Consider the following 18,167-nt stretch of genomic DNA (forward strand, 5'->3'; position numbering starts at 1 on the left):
GAAAGGGCAGGGTTAATAAGCAGAAATAGGGGTTAATAAGGATGCACAACAGTAATAGTGGTGAAATGGAGTCTGCACTATGGAGCAAGATGGTGTTCCTTATGTGAATTAAAATGGCTGCTGCTATTTCTAATGGCGGGAAATGGCACCCATAGCACGCCACAAACCCTTGCCTCTCCCAGCCTCCCCCTCACTTATCTCAGTAATGATGGATTAGAAATCCATGACACCCCAGAGCAGTAGATAATGGTTGCTATGGTTAACTGTTATTTGGTTACTGGTGATGGCAGGGCCCCCAGAGATGCATCCCCCGCTGCGTTCTGCTGCTCCCTGCTCTGACGGCAGAAGTGAGGGCAAAGATCCCGGCTTAACTGGAAGTCCCAGAACTAGACGCTCTGTGCCAGACTTCTGTTGTTTTGGCCTACAGACCTCCGGCACAGAGTGTCTAATAAGGGAGGATGAAACATTTGCGACTAGAGTCTTGGAGTTAGAGTCTAATTCCAAGACTCTAGTCACAAATGTTTCATCCTCAGGAGCAGCAAATGTTTCATCCTTGGCATGCGGCCGCCTCAGCGGCCGCGTGTCATCAGAAATGGCTATGCGTGTCAGTGCTGACACGCATGTCATAGGTTCTCCATCACTGGTCTAGTTGTTAGAATGTATAAAGAACTCTTACCTCTCTAAAACAAAAATACATCTCAAAAAGAAGCAGATGTTGCATAAACATATTTTGCATAAGGTATACAAACAGATAACAAGAACATATAGAAATACTCAACATTATTAGTCATTAGGAAAATGCAAATCAAAATCACAAGAAGTACCACTTCACACCCACTAGGATGGGTATTTAAAAACAAAGGGAGATAACAAGTGCTGATGAGCATATGGAGAAATTGGAACCTTAGTACTTCAATATAGCAATGTTAAAAATTTAGCCATTGTAGAAAATAGTATGTCAGCCCCTCAAAATATAAAACAGAATTACCATATGACTCAGCAATTTTACTCCTAAGTATTTATACAAAAAAACTGAATATAGGTATTTAAACAAGTACATGTGTTCACATGCTATTGCAGCACTATTCAAAATAGAGGTGAAAACAGCTCTAATGTTCATCTACAGATGAACAAATAAACAAATTGTGGTGTATACATACAATGAAATATTACTCAACCTAGAAAGGAATGAAGTACTGATGCATGGAAGAACATAGGTAAACCTCTACAATATTATAAGTGAAAAAAGCCAGACACCAAAGGTCACATATTATATAACTCCATTTATAAGAAGTATTCAGAATAGGTAAATTCATAGGAATAAAAGTATATGACACTAGAGGCCCGGTGCATGAAATTTGTGCACTGGGGTGGGGGGGGGGGGGTTGTCCCTCAGCCCAACCTGCACCCTCTCCAATCTGGGACCCCTTGAGGGATGTCCAACCGCCGGTTTAGGCCCGATCCCACTGAGAATAGGCCTAAACCAGCAGTTGGACATCCCCTTCACAATCCAGGACTGCTGGCTCCCAACTGCTTACCTGCCTCTGCCTGATTGCCCCTAACCACTTATGCCTGTCAGCCTGATCACCCCCTAACCACTCCCCTGCCAGCCTGATCAATGCCTAACTGCTCCCCGGTCGGCCTGATTGCCCCTAACTGCCCGCCCCTGCTGCCCTGGTACCTGTAACTGCCCTCCCCTGCCAGTCTGGTCACCCCTAACTGCCCTCCCCTACTGGCCCAGTCACCCTTAACTGCCTCCCCTGCTGGCCTGGTCACCCCCAACTGCCCTACCCTGCAGGCCTGGTTAACCCCCAACTGTCCTCCACTGCAGGCTTGCCACCCCCCAACTGCCCTCTCTGCTGGCCTGATCACCCACACCTGCCCTCCCCTGCAGGCCTGGGTCCCCCTTAACTGTCCTCCCCCGCAGGCTTGGTCCCTTCCCAACTGCCCTCCTCTGCCGGCCTGGTCACCCTTAACTGCCCACAACTGCCCTCCCCTGCCGGCCATCTTGTGGCAGTCATCTTGTGTCCACATGTGGTGGCCATCTTGTGTCTTGGAGTGATGGTCAGTTTTCATATTACTCTTTTATTAGATAGGATGATCGAGCTGTCGGCAAGGGAGAACAGGGGCAAGTGGCTTAATGGATATAAGGTTTCCTATTGGAGTAATGGACTTATTTTGCAACTAGATAGAGGTGGTGATTGTAAAACATTGTGAATGTACTAAATGGTACTGAATTGTTTACTCTAAAGTGGTTAATTTTATGTTATGTGAATTTCACCTTAATAATAATAAGTACTAGATAATCATCCCTCTGATGCTTTTAGAGAGTACCGAGGTTGGCTTTCCAACTTTGTTAATTTCTTTACATGAATGCATTCGTAAGCACTCGATTGAAGGTTCAAGGGTGAATATCTGCAGATCTCTCTCCCATTGTACTCTTGTGAGCTCTACTTGCCTTGGTCCCTCTGGACTCTTAAACTCTGTCTCTTTAAATCAGAGATATCTCTGGCCTCCACCTGGTTCTCAAAACCTATGCTTCAATTTTTAAAAATTCCTAGATAATAAGCTGAAATAAAGTATCTTATTTATCTTCTTATTTATACTTATCTCATCTTATTTATCTTCCTGTGAGAGGTATTGCCCTTCATTGCCCAATGTTCAATATCTTAAACCCATGGTTTTATGGAAGTTGTTAATTTTTAGATGTTTTGGGATTATGCTAATTTCAATGTCTGTTATCTAGTGTGGGCATAAATGAAAGTCAACATTTACTTTTTACTGAAGTGTTCTCAACCTAGGTTTTCCATGTTTATTTTCAGGTGTTAATTTTATAAACACATATATCTACACTTCTGCACACACACTCACACACAGATATATTTTCCTCTTTAGAAGATACAAGTGTACTACTTAAGTGTAAGAAACATTAATCTAAGTCCTCCTGAACTTCATAGATAGAAAAGCATACGTGCTCACTATGTTATTTCAAATTCTATTTCATTCACTATAGCAATAGGAATTTCAACATCACAGGGCTCTTATCTCAGTGAGTACCATCACAGAGCTCTTTTTAAAGTTCAAAGTGTGTTCTCTAATGAGATTTTACTTCCAAGAGTGAATGCAAATAAAAAGTACACCTGTCCATGCAATCCATTGACACAGCCTTTAATCTTAATGGGTATAAGGTGCCTATAGGTTCTTCAGTACGGTAAGGGGATTAGACTGCTGAGGACAAACATTTCCTAACAATATCTCTTGATTAAGAATAACCACTGACAGTAAAGGAAACATTATTAAGGGAAGATGTCAATTTTAAAAGAAAAATATATGTTTACCAGAACAACATAACTTTGATTAACTGATTCTAACCAATGGGTAGATGGAGTAGAGAACTATTTTTCCTCAGCTTTAGGGACACATGAACCTATATTATAACTTTTTAAAAATATATATTATTAGCAATTTATTTTTATTTTTAAAAATTCTTTATGATTTAAAGTATTACATATACTATTACATATGTCTCCTTTTTTCCCCATTGACCTCTCCCCTGCCACCCCCACCTTCAGCACATGCTCTCACACCCCTAGTGTCTGTGTCCATTGGTTATGCTTATATGCATGCATATAAGTTCTTTGGTTGCTCTCTTACCCCCCTTTCCCTGCCTTCCCTCTGAAGTTTGACGGTCTGTTCAATGCTTCTCTGTCTCTGGATCTATTTTTGTACATCAGTTTATGTTGTTCATTATATTCCACAAATGAGTGAGATCGTGTAATATTTATCTTTCTCTGACTGGCTTATTTAGCTTAGCATAAAGATCTCCATGTCCATCCATACTGTTGCGAATGGTAAGAGTTCTTTCTTTTTTACAGCAGTATAGTATTCCATTGTGTAGATGTACCACTGTCTTTTAATCCACTCATCTGCTGATGGGCACTTAGGCTGTTTCCAAATCTTAGCTATTGTAAATTGTGCTATGAACATATGGGTGCATATATCCTTTCTGATTGGTGTTTCTGTTTTCTTGGGATATAGTCCTAGAAGTGGGATCATTGGGTCAAATGGGAGTTCCATTTTTAATTTTTTGAGGAAAATCTATACTGTCTTCCACAGTGGCGGCACCAGTCTGCATTCCCACCTGCAGTGTATGAGGGTTTCTTTTTCTCCACATCCTTGCCAGCACTTGTCGTTTGTTGATTTGTTGGTGATAGCCATTCTGACAGATGTGAGATGGTATCTCATTGTTGTTTTGATTTGCATCTCTTGGATGATTAGTGACTTAGAGCATGTTTTCATATGCCTTTTGGCCTTCTTTATATCTATTTTTGAAAAGTATCTGTTTAAGTCCTTTGCCCATTTTATGATTGGATTGTTTATCTTCCTTTTGTTAAGATGTATGAGTTCCCTATAAATTTTGGAGATTAAACGCTTATCAGAGATAACATTGGCAAATATGTCCTCCCATGCAGTGGGCTTTTTTGTTATTTTGTTGATGGTTTCTTTTGCTGTGCAGAAGCTTTTTATTTTGATGTAGTCCCATTTGTTTATTTTCTCCTTAGTTTCCATTGCCCTTGGAGCTGTATTGGTAAAGATATTGCTACGACATATGTCTGATATTTTGCTGCCTATGGATTCCTCTAAGATTTTTATGGTTTTCCTTGTTATTTTTAAGTCTTTTATCCATTTTGAGTTTATTTTTGTGTATGGTGTAAGTTGGTGGTCTAATTTCATTTTACAATGGAGTCAAGACAGTCTCTTCAATAAATGGTGTTGGGAAAATTGGACAGATACATGCAAAAAAAGCAATTGATTTTAAAGGATTGATTTTAACATGAAGAATAGTGTGTCACTCCTGAAAGTATGGTTTGTGCTTGTTCTATTCTTGTTCTCAAAATTATTTGGTTGGTAATTTAAATATGTTTCATTTTATTATGTTCCTAGAGCAATCTGTAGGAAAAATAGTTATCAATGAACTAGTTTCAAAGAACAATTGCAACACTAACCTTTTATTAATTTGTCCCATGGAGGCAGTCTTATCTGTGTCATGCCCCAACCATTCCCATACTGTGATAAGGAAGCATAGAAATCACACTTGCATATGGGTCTACTGAGACTTACTCTTCCTAAACACCCCGTGTTCTCTCATGTCTCTGTGGCTTTGCAATTACTGTGTCTCTACCTAAAAGACATTCCATACTTTCTCCATTTTAAGAAACTTATTTATCTTTCAAAACCTGTTATAAGTGCTATCTTTTAAATGGAATCCTCTCCATTTTCTCTAATAAATTAAATAACAGTCTTTTCTAAACCCTAGAGCTCATTTTATTGCATACAGACTTCATTCAGCAGTTGGTTTCCAACTATCTTCTGAACTACTGAAAGGCTGAGCCTTGTTCACACTACATCATCTTTGGAAGTTCTACCCTCAGTGCATAATAAACCTTTGGGAAATAATTGCTGAGAGAAAGTAAAGGAGGCAAGGAGTAAAGTAGTTAAAGAAAAAGTAAATGAATTAATATTGTAGGCATTAGGCAGTGCAGAATACCTCATTTTATTGCTTTTCCCTTCCTTATGCTTTGCAGATATTGCTTTTCATATTTTTATTTTATTTATTAAAAATTGTGCATTTGTGGCAACTCTGCATTGAGCAAGTCTATTGGTATCTTTTTACAACACAGTTTATTGAGAATGTTAAGTCCACTTCTCAGAAACTAGTTTCAAAGCACAATTGCAACACTAACCTTTTCTTTCTTTTTTTAAAAAATATATTTTATTGATTTCTTACAGAGAGGAAGGGAGAGGGGTAGAAAGTTAGAAACATCGATGAGAGAGAAACATCGATCAGCTGCCTCCTGCACACCTCCTACTGGGGATGTGCCCGCAACCAAGGTACATGCCCTTGACTGGAATCAAACCTGGGACCTTTCAGTCTGCAGGCTGACACTCTATCCACTGAGCAAAACCGGTTAGGACAACACTAACCTTTTCTTTCAAAATATTACTACTCTTTGACAAAGCACCTGGTCATTTAAGAGCTCTTTGGAGATGCACAATGAGATTAATGTTGTTTTTATGTTTGCTAACACCACATTCATTTTGCAGCCTGTGGATCAAGGAGTAATTTTGAATTTCAAGTCTCATTATTTGAGCAATATATTTTGTGTCACTGCCATAGATAATGATTCCTCAGATGGATCTTGGCAAAGTAAATTAATAACTTTTGGAAAAAAATTCACATTTTAGGTGACATTAACAACATTAGTGACTCATGGGAAGAGGTCAAAATATCAGCATAAACAGGAGTTTGGAAGAAGTTGATTCCAACCCTCATGGATGGCTATGAGGGGGCTCAAGACTTTAGTGAGGAAATATCTGCAGATGTTGTAGAAATAGAAAGAGAATTAGAAGTAGAGCCTGACGATGTGATTGAATTGCTGCAATTCACCATAAAATTTTAATGGATGAGGAGTTGCTTCTTATGGATGAGCAAAGAGAGTTGTTTCTTGAGAGATGAAATCTATTCCTAGTAAAGATGCTGTGAAGATTGTTGAAATGACAACAATTTACATGTTACATACATTTAGTTGATAAGTCAGTGTCAGGGTTTCAGAGGAATAACTCCAATTTTGAAAGAAGTTCTACTGTGGATAAAATGCTACCCAACAGCAACACATGCTACAGAGGCATCATCAGTGAAGTGAAGAGTCAATTGATACAACAAATTTTATTGTTTTATTTTATGTAATTGCCACAGCTACCCCAACCTTCAACAACAACCACCCTGATCAGTCAGCAACCATCAAACTGAGGCAAGACATTCCACCAGCAAAGGTATTTTAATTAAGCTATGTGCAATTTTTTAGATAACATACTATTGCATTCCTAATAAAGTACAGAATAATTATAAACAGGCTCTGGGAAATCAAAATATTCATGTGACTCACTTTATTGCAACACTCATGTTATTGCTATGAAACCAAATCCACAATATCTCCAAACTGCTTGTACAAACATAAGAGGATGCCTGTTCCAATATTTGCACAATTGGATCACTCACATCACCAAAATTTGGCCACATCATCTGAATTAACATAATCTTAGAAAACTCATGCATTTCATGAAGTGTAGAACTTTGAGTAGCTGAATAAATTCTATCATGAGACAATCTGATAATGATAACAAATCAACATTATAAAACCTGAATATATGGAATAAATATACATAGAAATTTTTACTATGGAAAAATATCAGCTAAAGAGTCAGAAAGATTAATAACATTTTAAATCTCTCCCTTGATTATTTTTATGTTGATGATTGCAATGGTAAATAAAAATACATAATTCTCTCACTGGGCATCATAGAGGACTTGTAACTAGTTTACAATCTATTTGAAGTGATAATACATATTGTCTTAAAGAATGATTTTGAATAAATTTCCAACTTGATGTAGAGGACAGAAAACAAGTCTTTATTTTTAGCCTCGAAGCAATCATGTCTAACTTGGCGAACAATCAGAAAACAATAACCCTCCATGGGACTCGACTACAACAGAAACGGCTAAGAATCCTCCAATGACAATATTCATACACAAGAATATATTATCATGATTGAAATCAAATTCAAAAATATTGAGAAAATGTTAATAAAGAAAAAAATTGAGTTATGGAGGCTAAATTAATAAAAATAAATTCTGAAGGGCTAGATGCCATTTAGAAACACAAACCCAGAGGCCGTGGTTGGGTCTGTGCTCTCATAGCTAGCCATTGATGGGCATGGCTGGTATCTCGCAATAAAACAAAGCATTTCTGCATTCCAATAATTAGCATGTGATCACACCCCATAGCAATCAGTAATTGTCCCATAGCGTGACTCTCTGCAGCAGTTTCTGTTTATTTGCTTGTTTTTGTTAATCTTCACTTCAGGATGTTTTTTTCCATTGATTTTTAGAGAGTGGAAGGGGAAGCAGGGTGCAGAGTGAGAAAGAGAGACATTGATGTGAGAGAGAAACATCATTTGGTTGCCTCTGGCATGGGCTGATGGGGTGGGCATCTAACATGCAAGCCAGATGCTCTAAGCCCTGGGCCACACTGGCTTGGGCTCTGCAGCAGTTTTAACACATGCCAGCTGATGTTCTGACCTGCACTAAGCCACGCCCCAGCTATGTTCCTTTGTTTACTCCCAGTGACTGGTGAATGCATGCGTGTTCTAGGTCTATTCAGTATATAAATTCAGTCTATAAGTTAAATGACTGTAATACATATAGAAAACTTCCATGGAATTAAACTTTTCATACATAATTTTAATTATACAAACAGGTCTCCATAAGTAAAAACAGGCAAACTAACTAATTTGCCTGTTTTTTAGCATACACATTTAGAAAACCTACTTTATTATGTAACGGACTTTCAGCTTTAATGGACACTCTTCACCCAAATTAGTTCATTATATTGAGGTTTTACTGTAGTTAGAAATGAACATTTAGAAGATGATGGTTATCTTTGTATTGTTAGGTTGGCTATATATGAAGTTAGGGTCCAATTAACTTTTGCCACAGCTCTGCCCTCAAATATTTAAACAAACACTTTTTAGATTTTAAGAAATACTTGTTGATAATATGCCAATGTTTCTCAAAGCAACCCCCATCCAAATCTTGAGTGCTGCATTCAGGAGCAATGATGGTCTGTTGGGATACAGTGCTAGATGAACTGATTTTTTCTTTGTTTGTTTTAAGGAAATTATAGCTAATGTTTATCTTAATAAACACTGATTTATTTTTTGTCATGCCTATGAAATAATCTCTTTTTGATGAGCTTCCATTATAGATCATGGTAACTGGGATGGTTTAATTAGCTATTTTGAGGCTATCATGCTGCATACTTGCAGCATTTTTTTCCTTGGCCTAAGAACAAAAGAAAATATAGAAATTTAGATCTCAATTTATATAACAATTACATTTAAAGCAGTTGACATCGAAGCATAAACTCATTCGTATCAGTTACTCAACTCAAATTCAGCATTTGTGGGTAAAAACTTAACGACAATTGCATTTCTTCTTCTTCCCCACATAGCCCGTTTTCTCAAGTATTTTCATTTTTTAACAAAATGCATTTTATTAAATCCTGAACTCTAATGAATTCTTAGGCAACATAAGAAGGCTCATTTTAGGAAATTGCCAAATCCTTCTTTTAACCTTTTTTTTCTGGGACCAGAATAAAAGCATGCTATAAGTGATAACACCTAAGGAAAAAATATCATAGAGATTATCATTCTTATTTAGAAAATTAGCAAACCTAAGTAATGGTAATCTTTGAACACATATATTTCAAGGAAAGTGTAAAATAGTTTTTTTCATAGCCTATTGTTGTAAAAGTTTCCTCTAGTACAATTTAATCAATTTTCCCATACTAAGAATCAGAGAGAAAGCTATTATTAAAGAGAACTCCATTTTTACCAAATTCTATATAGTGTGCAACTGGATTCAGTAAAAAATGGAAATTACTATGACAATTCAATGACTCAAACCTATAAAATATAATGATATCTTTAAATAAATCAGTTCTTGGAAAATTAGGAATATTATAGTCTAGTTACAAGATAAATGGCTGTGTCATCCCTGAATACCTGTTCCTATGATTACTGATGACCAACTATATAGATTTGACATAAGCACATTATTTTATTTATTTTGTACAATTCATCTCTAGCTAGTCTTTTCAATCTATACATGAAATTAATTATAATTTCTGTAGTGGGATGTTCCAACAATATTCTGAGAAATTCACATTTCTGAGCTTACTTTAAGATTGTTGAGCTAGTCAGATAGTAATTACTTGAAATGGCACTATTCAATTGGAAAGGACCTTTCCTGAGCAAAGAGCTTTATACCTAACTAGAGGCCCGACACCGTGTACTTGTGGGCGGGGAGGTCCCTCAGCCCGGCCTGAGCCCTCTCAGGGATGTCTGACTGAGGCTTAAGCACGCTCCCCACGGGAAGCAGGCCTAAGCCGGCAGTCAGACAGCCTTAGCACTGCCACAGCAGCCGAAGAGGCTCCCGCTGCCACCACAGTGCTCGCCAGCCATGAGGCACGCTTCTGGCTGAGTGGCGCTCCCCGTGTAGGAGCACACTGACCACCAGGGGGCAGCTCCTGCATTGAACATCTGCCCCCTGGTGGTCAGTGCGCATCATAATGACCGGTTGTTCCGCCATTTGGTCGATTTGCATATTAGCCTTTGATTATATAAGACGATAGCTTATCCATCAGAGGGAAATGCAAAGGTGAGTATATCATCGTTTTTGTCAATAGTATTCATTTCCTAACCTAACCATAAAATTCATATCCACTGAGTGCGCAGAATCTTTTTCATTAAATGTTGTGTCATATTCCAGACCAAGTATCACTCAGAGGCTCCTCTGTTAATCAAGTGTGACACACAAGGAAGAGACTCAATCACTCTCATTTTGTATTTTGTAAAAATTTAAAATTCTAATTGTTTGAGGCATCAAACAGCTCATAAATACTTTGCATGAAAGAAAACCTGGTGAACAGTTGCAGAAAATATTCAGGATTTATCATGTCTGGAAAAGTGTCAACTATAAGGTGGGACGTTGCTAGAACCTTTATTGGTAGAACAAGGAAGAGAACAAAAGGGCACTTAATCCCAAGGTTAATGTATCACACCAGCTCAGGGGTGCCATTCATGTGTAAATGGTGTTTCTGATGCTCACTTGAGATTTCCATTGGGAACTTCCTAAATTCCTGAAACAAGAGAAGGTCTGTGCAGAGGGGTGGTGTCCCTATGAGAGCTATGGTAATCAGAAGAGAGGAAGATTCCAGCTACACTTTAAATAGCAGGTGCTCCACACATTTTCAGCCAGAGCTTCAGAAACCTTTCCCCCTGGAGTTCATTTTGTGTTTTCCAATGCCTGAAGGTAGAGCTAGAGACATAGGGTAAGGCACAGCTCTTAAGCTGTATCCTTAATGCATTCAGCTTTTCCAATACAGCAAAAGGGGGCTGGGGCTGAGGGTGGAACACAAGAGCTCAGTTTCACTTCTGACTTTGTCCCAAATTCTTCACTGCCCTGGTAAGTTCCTGTAAGTCCATTTTCTTTCTTCTCCATAACATGGAATTACAATGTATGTTATTGTAAAATACTTCTTAGCAATTGAAAGCACTACAAGCTGTTAACAAATGAATGATCATTGTTTTAAACATTATGAACACATGACTTATGTCAATATTTTTTGTCATGTGACTTTTAGACAAGGTAGTGATGTTCAAACAAAAGGAGTCTTTTGTTTGTTTGTTTGTTTGTATCCACAGTATTCTATGTACTACCTTCGAATTGTGAACTTCATCAATAGCTGCAAATTAAGGAAAATTCTCCTCAGTCTTTTAATGTAATATTCAATTAAATCAGCATTCATAAGAAAATAGTCAAGGTTATATTCTGTTACAAAATGTGATTGTTGGCTTATTAATTTTACTCTTCAGTATAATTTGATCAAAATTGGACCCTGGAAGTCTAATTTATCTCAAATCTAATAGGTGTAAAGTAATAAGTTTGGATTAACATTTTTTAAATTAAAATACTAATTTCTTGTCCATAAACACCTAGCTCTGTGATCATAGAAAATGCTTGTTTCCTCTTAACTTTTTACTTCCATCTTTCAAATCAGCACTATAATGCTTTTATACTTACTTCATTTTTAAAAAGTATTCATTCTCATGTCCAATCATGAACATGGAACCTTTAAGAGATTAACCCTATTACTGAAAGAAACTATAGAGAATAAATAAAATACATAAAAGTATTGTTTAAAGACATAGGAGAGCAGCCATGGCAGGCAGCAGTTGGACGTACCCTGGGGGAGCACCCCCTCACTTTTTGTCGTTCCTCAGAACATGTCAATTACATTAAACAAATAGCCTGAAGATTTGGGCAGCCAAACTAGGAAAGGAGTCTGGAGTTCAGAGCCTCTAAGGTGACTAAAACTTAGGGGGAATATCACTAGAGGCAGGGAACCAAAAAGAAGTAAGACTGGAATTTGTAGGCAATTCCCCCACTTTAGAAATTGTCCAGTACTTAACTGTTTGTGCAAGCTGCGACTCCTAAAAATAAATGGAGAACTTCCTCTGAGGAGCTAAAATTCTGAGAAAATATTTGGCAGCCTTGCTACTAAGAAGTTAGAATTAAAGACTAGCCATGGAGGCAAAAAAAAGAGAGAGAGACAGACAGACAAATGAAGGAAGGAAAGAAGGGAGGGAGGAAGAGGGAGGAAGAGGGAGGGAGAAAGGGAGGACTTGCTATTTCTGATGCTCAATTTCAAATTCAAAAGTTCCTAAGAAACATAAAATAAAATAAATCTTCTTCACACAGAAAAGCAGGATTTCTCTAAGCAAGTTCTGCTCTCTGATCACTTAAGTGTCAAGTGCCCCCAAGCAGTACACTGTCAACATCGAATTTACCAAAACTAATTTTAAATTTTAAAATGTCATTTCAATTTACCTTTCTCTACTCAAAATTATGTGCAGAAAAAGACATTTTGTTTGCCTAAAGAACAGGTCACTGGAACCTTGCAAAATCCCTTTGAAAGGTAAAAATTGTTTTATATCTGGGGAATCCAATATTTATTTGAGCTAGCAGAATAGTCTAGGGCATAACAATGAAATATTTGGTTCAAACTGTGTTAAATAAAGAAGAGAAATAAAATACACATATGGGAATCTCTTTGAACTTTTTATTTAAGGATATAACTTTCACAGGTATTTCTTATTTCTGATAGGTCTTGTTTCTCTTACATCAACTCAGTAACTAATCAATGTCCTAAATGAATAAAACAGCCTCTTTGTGAAATATTAAGCCACATGAACCTATGCTCCCCAACAAATATTTTTGTTGGCATTTTTCCTTAAATCTTTGATGCATAAAAGCATGTTTATTGTATCAGGATTGAAATTACCAATATAGATTATTTCACTCTAAAGAATTTTATGAGTAGAAAAAAGCCTTAGAAATTTCCTTATTCCATACCCTTGTTTTTTATATTAGAGACATTATGTGAAATAGGTGAGCTCAGTTAATGAAGCTCACATAGATTTCCATGATAAAATTAGAACATGATTATTTTATTTAAATTATAAAAAAACTAGAGGTCTGGTGCACAAAATTCATGCATGGAAATGGGGGAGGGGCTCAGCCTGGCCTGCACCCTCTCCAATCCGGGACCCCTGGGACTGCTGGCTCCTAACCGCTCACCTGCCTATCAGCCTGATCCCTCTAACTGCTCTCCCCTGATTATCTGATCCCCCTAACTGCTCTTTCCTGCTGGGCTGATCCTTCTAACTGCTCTCCCCTGCCTGCCTGATCGCCTCTAACCTCCTCTGCCTCAGCCCCACCACCATAGCTTTGTCCTGAAGGACATCTGGAAGGTCGTTCAGAAGATGTTCAGTCTAATTAGCATATTCTCCTTTTATTAGTATAGATGCCACCTTGTCCTAAAAATGCAGGTTTTTAGCAAGTTTTCCTATCGTGGAAAGGGAGCCCACAGTAGCATCCTGGGTTCTCACCAGGGCTTATGCGCTTGTGCTTTATCTCAGCAGATGTGATTCCTAGAAGAAGACTCTTGGATGTATCTTGAACATTTCTATCGATTTTGCCAAATCATCCTCCAAAAATGTTGAACCACTTTAAACTCCTACCAGCAACCATGGGTGTGCCCTCTGTCCTACTTTGATGCCAATATCATTGATTTCCCCCTAGAAGCTTCCCTCCCCTCAGCTGGGACTGCTTGGCACTTGAGCCAACCTCACTGTTCAGCCTGGGACTTGATTTCCCGAGATAGAATTATGGAGGAGGAAAAATAGTTTTCCTCTACCCTTCTGAGTTCTTAGTGGAGGCCCTTGTAATGAAAGACAGATTACCAAGAGAAAAACAAAAGTTCATTAACCTGTGTACCCTGTGTATATGTGGGAGATCCCAGGGAAAAATGAATAACTCCCCAAGATGGCTTAGAATCCAGATTTAAATACCTTCTTCCTAGAAAAAGGGGACGGGAGAAGTAGGCCTCTTAGAGGAGAGTAAATGATTTTTAGGAAAGATGAATGGGGGTGGGGGGAGATAGTTTGTAACAAAGTTTGGGTGTGATGTCAACTTCTAGTTTCCTGTCCTGTCACAGGATGACACTTTTCCCATCGAAGGGACCTATGACATTTAAGCTCCTTTAGGGGGGTCCAATTTTAGGCAGATCAGGAGACTTCAGTGAAAGCCTCTGCATGCATTTGCTGTTTTTCAAGCATCTGCAGCTCAAGATCATCAATATAAGAACACGACATATGTTGAGGTGGCATGTTCTCTGACCTTCAGAATAAACCCAACAAAAGCTTGTTTCCTCTCTTAGATGATTTGACACAGTAGCGTTATTCCCTGGAGACAGTATTTTGACCAGACCTTCCTGGCAGTGGTCATAACATACCCTGTGCTTGTAGAAAGCTGTGGGCCATATCACTAAATAAATCAGGGTCAGTTTTCTCACCTTATGGGAAAGAAGATAAAGTTATAATAGTTTATCTCCCTTTCCACAGGTTTCCTGCAGGTTTGTGTCTCCTCTGTGGCCCCAGCAGCCCCAGCGCTGCTGCAGCCATGGGGCTTGGGGCAGCTGGGTGCCAGGCCCCCCTGCTGGTTTGTGTCTCTGCTCCTCTGGCCCCAGCAGCAATGGCGACAAAGCAGGCCCAGAGGCCCTCCATGGGCTGGGTGGGGCAGAATGCCTGCATCGTTGCCATGGCGATAACACAAGCCTCCTGGCCCACACGCCATCTTTGTCGTGGAGTTACAGTCAATTTGCATATTCCCTCCTTATTGGCTGTGGACGCTGTTATCTTTGTCATGGAGTTATGGTCAATTTGCATATTCCCTCTTTATTGAGTTACTAGGGGCTCGGTGCACGAAATGCGTGCATTGGGGGTCGAGGGCCCCTCAGCCCAACCTCCCCCCTCTCACATACTGGGAGCACTCAGGGGATGTCCTACTGACGGCTTAGGCCCGCACCCCACAGGGAGCATACCTAAGCCGCAGTCTGGCCTCCCTTTGTGGGAGGCAACCAGGCTGGTCAGGGGAAGGCACCAGCCCCATCACCCTACTGCTGCAGCCACTGTCAGTCACCACAGCCACCAAGGTGTTTTCATCAACCCAGCCTCCAGTCCCTTCACCAAGAAAAAATGACAACTTTCTTTAGGCATTTTCAAGATGTGTCTTTCATAGGATATGGATTTCTTTCTTTATTTTTTATCTTCACCTGAGGGTATGTTTCCAATGACTTTTAGAGAATGTGGAAGAGAAAGGGAAAGACAGAGAGAAACACTGATTGGTTGCCTCTGCATGAGCCCTGATCTGGGCCCTGGCCAGGGAGGAGCCTGCAACCTAGGTACATGCCTTTGATCAGAATCAAACCCAGACCCTGCTGTCTGCAGGCTGAGGCTCTATCCACTGAGTCAAACCGGCTAGGGCAGGATATGATATTTCTTAGCCTCTCCAGCAGCAGACCTTCATTGTTTTTTTTTCCAGAAGTGTGGTGGAAAAACCCTAGATCACCTTTTTGGATTCTTATTACCCACGTTACTAAGAATATTACTAGTGGCATACAGGAAGCTTAGCCAATGTGCAGTCAGAAAAGGTGTTTCATCTATCGTTCACACAAATGGAGGGCTAGGCCCTGCCCAGGCCTAAAGCCTCTGGCTGAAGCTTTAGGCCTGGGAAGGGGACCTCCAGCTCCTGCTGATCACCGGCTCAGCCCCTGCCCAGGCCTGCCCAGACCAAAAGCCTCTTGGGCAGGAGCAGACCCCCAGCTCCCTACAATCAATCGCAGGGGGTCTGCTCCTGCCCAGGCCGAAAGCAGACCCCCAGCTCCCTGCCCAGGTGATCAATCGCAGGGGTCTGCTGGTGTACCAGGCCGAAGCAACTCCCAGCTCCCTGGGATCTATTGCAGGGGGTCTGCTCATGCACCAGGCCAAAGAAACCCCCAGATCCCTGCAATCGATGGCAGGGGGTCCGCTCTTGCACCACGCCAAAAGCCGCTGCAGCTTTTGGCCTGGAGCCTGAGTGGACACCTAGCTCCCCGCCTCCGATGGCAGGGGTCAGCTCTGGGTGCCTATGTATGCAAATTACCCACCATCTTGGTCGGGTTTATTTGTATACTCACTCTGATTGGATGGCGGGCGTGGCTTGGCTGGTGGAAGGGGCTGGTGGGCATGGCTTAGGCATAGCGAAGGTGCTGTCAATTTGCATATTACTGTTTTATTAGGTAGACGGTCAATTTGCATAGTCCCTCTTTATTAGATAGGATATTATTTTTCTTTTTCTTTTTTCATTTTTTTATTAAGGTACTAGAGGCCCAGTGCACGAAATTCGTGCACTGGGGGGAGGTGTGTCCCTCAGCCCAACCTGCACCTTTCCAATCTGGGACCCCTCAGGAGATGTCCGACTGCCTGTTTAGGCCCGATCCTACTGGGATCGGGCCTAAACAGCCAGTCAGACTGCCCTTTCATAATTCGGGACTGCTGGCTCCCAACTGCTTGCCTGACTGCCTGATTGCCCCTAACCACTCCCCTGCCAGCCTGATTATCGCCTAACTGTTCTCCTCCTGGCCCGATCATCCCCAACTGCCCTCCTCTGACAGCCCGGTCACCCCCAAATGCCCTCCCCTGCATATTCCCTCTTTATTAGATAGGATTTTTTATTTAACATATTGTACAGTGTACCTGCTGTGGTCTTGACAAACCAGTAAAAATGTAAACCCAAACTAAAGGTATCATAAAAATAAACTCTTTAAACAGGAATTTCATGAGACCTTGGAAAGGTAATATCATGTGGTTGTTGGGCATATATTTGAATAAGTAGAAGGTTTATAGGTGATTTCACACTTTTTCATATTTTCTAAAAGTTTCCTTTTCTTTTATAAACAATAGACATGTAATCAACTATCCATCTTTCCCTCCAAAAATTATTTTGAAAGGGCAAAGTCAATTGGAGCCAAGTCTGTTAATTAATGTAGGTGTCAAGATGGAAGGCTTTTCCACATAGAGGTCTACTAACACTGTACTTATCCATTTTCCCACAAACTTTTGGCCCATTTTTTCCCTTCTGCTAGAAATACTCCTTCCAAGATGCCTTTATCCTCTTAATAATCTCAATCCTCTCTACCTATGAAAGTTCTACTGGGCCCTTTGAGGGTTGGCCAAGTCTCTGTGGCCCTCTCCCCATCCTTGCAGCCAGATCTGCTTGCTCCTTCCTCAGTGTTCCCACAGTGCCGTGGACACAGCTCCAGCACAGTCCACACATGCAACCTGTTGTCACCATTTCCTGGGAATGTCCTGTCCTATTCTCTTCCCTTTATAGGGGAATCAAGCTGGAATTTTGCAGGTTGGGAAGAAGCTGGCGCCGGCTGAAAGCGGAATGTGCCTAGAGGGGCGCAGATGCCTCCCAGCCAACAGGCCTAAGGCCCGGGTCACGGCTGGGAGTGGATCACACGGGAGAGGCACGCCCACAGCCCTGGCCACAGCTGGAAGCGGAACATGCTGAGAGGGGCGCAGGCATCTCCCAGCTGACAGGCCTAAGGCCAGGGCCACAGCTGGGAGCGGATTGCAGGAGCTGATTGTGCTGAGAGGAGTGAAAGGCACCTCCCAGGTGACAGGCCTCGGCCCTGGCGGCGGCTGAAATTGGAGCATGCGGAGAGGGGCGCGGCTGCCTCCCAGGCCCACAGTCCTGACCAAGGCTGGAAGCAAAACGCTGAGAGGGGCACAGGCACCTCCCAGCTGACAGGCCTACAGCCCTGGCCACAGCTGGGAGTGGATCGCGCCTGGGAGGATCGCGCTCAGAGGGGTGCAGGCATCTCCCAGCCTAAGGCCAGGGCCACAGCTGGAGCGGATGGCGGGAGCTGATCTCGCTGAGAGGGGCGCGGGACAGCCATGGACGCAGCTAAAAGCAGAACACGCGGAGAGGGGCGCAGGCGCCTCCCAGCCAACAGGCCTAAGGCCTGGGCCATGGCTGGGAGCAGATCGCACCGGAGAGGTGCAGCTGCCTCCCAGGCCCACAGCCCTGGCCTCGGCTGGAAGCAAAACGTGCTGAGAGGGGTGCAGGCGCCTCCCAGCCGACAGGCCAATGATCTGGG

This window comes from Eptesicus fuscus, chromosome 11 (assembly GCF_027574615.1).
Source record: "Eptesicus fuscus isolate TK198812 chromosome 11, DD_ASM_mEF_20220401, whole genome shotgun sequence".
Classification (NCBI taxonomy): Eukaryota; Metazoa; Chordata; class Mammalia; order Chiroptera; family Vespertilionidae; genus Eptesicus; species Eptesicus fuscus.